We start from the raw sequence: 2,451 nt of genomic DNA, 5'->3' as shown, positions 1-2,451 counted from the left end.
CCAAAGACGATTCTACATTCTCACTACCATTACAACCGTTCCCTAACAATGGATAATGTCCTATACTACTTACTCTCCCGCTCAATCACGGAGACGAGTTTTCCACGGTTTCCACCCCTCCCTCCATACCGCAGCAACACGAGTTTTTTCCACCCCTTTCAGAACGCGCTCTTCGCGCCACAAAGCCGCCCCAAGACGCGCGAGCAATGAGCATCGACCTTAAACATATCGCAAACGTCAAAAAGAATATAACGGGATTAATATATATCGCGCACGTGCGATATGTTTGTCACAAGGCGCAAAAAATAATTAAAAAGGGAATGCAACATGAGGACTTCCCAGGAGGTCACCCATCCTAGTACTACTCTCGCCCAAGCACGCTTAACTTCGGAGTTGTGATGGGATCCAGTGCTTTAGTGCTTGTATGATCGCATCCGATGTGTTTCCCCGTCTTCTTCCCTTATGCTTGCCACTCCCAGGTCCGCTCCAAAGACGATTCTACATTCTCACTACCATTACAACCGTTCCCAAACAATGGATAATGTCCTATACTACTTACTCTCCCGCTCAATCACGGAGACGAGTTTTCCACGGTTTCCACCCCTCCCTCCATACCGCAGCAGCACGAATTTTTTCCATCTCTTTCAGAACGTGCTCTTCGCGCCACAAAGCCGCCCCAAGACGCGCGAGCAATGAGCATCGAGCTTAAACATATCGCAAACGTCAAAAATAATATAACGGGATTAATATATATCGCGCACGTGCGATATGTTTGCACAAGGCGCAAAAAATAATTAAAAAGGGATTGCAACACGAGGACTTCCCAGGAGGTCACCCATCCTAGTACTACTCTCGCCCAAGCACGCTTAACTTCGGAGTTCTGATGGGATCTGGTGCTTTACTGCTGGTATGATCGCATCCGACATGTTTCCCCGTCTTCGTCCCTTATGCTTGCCACTCCCAGGTCCGCTCCAAAGACGAGTCTACATTCTCACTACCATTACAACCGTTCCCTAACAATGGATAATGTCCTATACTACTTACTCTCCCGCTCAATCACGGAGACGAATTTTCCACGGTTTCCACCCCTCCCTCCATACCGCAGCAACACGAGTTTTTTCCACCTCTTTCAGAACGCGCTCTTCGCGCCACAAAGCCGCCCCAAGACGCGCGAGCAATGAGCATCGAGCTTAAACATATCGCAAACGTAAAAAATAATATAGCGGCTAGCCACTCCCAGGTCCGCACCAAAGACGATTCTACATTCTCACTACCATTACAACCGTTCCCTAACAATGGATAATGTCCTATACTACTTACTCTCCCGCTCAATCACGGAGACGAGTTTTCCACGGTTTCCACCCCTCCCTCCATACCGCAGCAACATGAGTTTTTTCCACCCCTTTCAGAACGCGCTCTTCGCGCCACAAAGCCGCCCCAAGACGCGCGAGCAATGAGCATCGACCTTAAACATATCGCAAACGTCAAAAAGAATATAACGGGATTAATATATATCGCGCACGTGCGATATGTTTGTCACAAGGCGCAAAAAATAATTAAAAAGGGAATGCAACACGAGGACTTCCCAGGAGGTCACCCATCCTAGTACTACTCTCGCCCAAGCACGCTTAACTTCGGAGTTGTGATGGGATCCAGTGCTTTAGTGCTTGTATGATCGCATCCGACGTGTTTGCCCGTCTTCGTCCCTTATGCTTGCCACTCCCAGGTCCGCTCCAAAGACGATTCTACATTCTTACTACCATTACAACCGTTCCCTAACAATGGATAATGTCCTATACTACTTACTCTCCCGCTCAATCACGGAGACGAGTTTTCCACGGTTTCCACCCCTCCCTCCATACCGCAGCAGCACAAATTTTTTCCATCTCTTTCAGAACGTGCTCTTCGCGCCACAAAGCCGCCCCAAGACGCGCGAGCAATGAGCATCGAGCTTAAACATATCGCAAACGTCAAAAATAATATAACAGGATTAATATATATCGCGCACGTGCGATATGTTTGCACAAGGCGCAAAAAATAATTAAAAAGGGAATGCAACACGAGGACTTCCCAGGAGGTCACCCATCCTAGTAGTACTCTCGCCCAAGCACGCTTAACTTCAGAGTTCTGATGGGATCTGGTGCTTTACTGCTGGTATGATCGCATCCGACATGTTTCCCCGTCTTCGTCCCTTATGCTTGCCACTCCCAGGTCCGCTCCAAAGACGAGTCTACATTCTCACTACCATTACAACCGTTCCCTAACAATGGATAATGTCCTATACTACTTACTCTCCCGCTCAATCACGGAGACGAATTTTCCACGGTTTCCACCCCTCCCTCCATACCGCAGCAACACGAGTTTTTTCCACCTCTTTCAGAACGCGCTCTTCCCGCCACAAAGCCGCCCCAAGACGCGCGAGCAATGAGCATCGAGCTTAAACATATCGCA

At 48.6% G+C, this 2,451-nt stretch overlaps 4 non-coding genes across 4 annotated transcripts; all 4 read right to left on the bottom strand.

Annotated features, from left to right (window-relative positions):
• Window positions 1-317: 317 nt before the first annotated feature.
• LOC119313946 lies at window positions 318-436 on the bottom strand. The gene has a single exon (XR_005152200.1). It is a non-coding gene; the product is annotated as a 5S ribosomal RNA (ribosomal RNA).
• A 366-nt stretch (window positions 437-802) lies between these two features.
• Window positions 803-921, bottom strand: LOC119313739. The gene has a single exon (XR_005152004.1). It is a non-coding gene; the product is annotated as a 5S ribosomal RNA (ribosomal RNA).
• A 643-nt stretch (window positions 922-1,564) lies between these two features.
• Window positions 1,565-1,683, bottom strand: LOC119313887. Its single transcript, XR_005152145.1, has one exon. It is a non-coding gene; the product is annotated as a 5S ribosomal RNA (ribosomal RNA).
• Window positions 1,684-2,049: 366 nt separating this feature from the next.
• LOC119313719 lies at window positions 2,050-2,168 on the bottom strand. The gene has a single exon (XR_005151985.1). It is a non-coding gene; the product is annotated as a 5S ribosomal RNA (ribosomal RNA).
• Between the last annotated feature and the right edge of the window lie 283 nt (window positions 2,169-2,451).

This window comes from Triticum dicoccoides, chromosome 5B (genome assembly GCF_002162155.2).
Source record: "Triticum dicoccoides isolate Atlit2015 ecotype Zavitan chromosome 5B, WEW_v2.0, whole genome shotgun sequence".
NCBI lineage: Eukaryota > Viridiplantae > Streptophyta > Magnoliopsida > Poales > Poaceae > Triticum > Triticum dicoccoides.
Note: the sequence above shows the minus strand (reverse complement) of the source record. Positions and strands in the feature narration are given on the sequence as shown.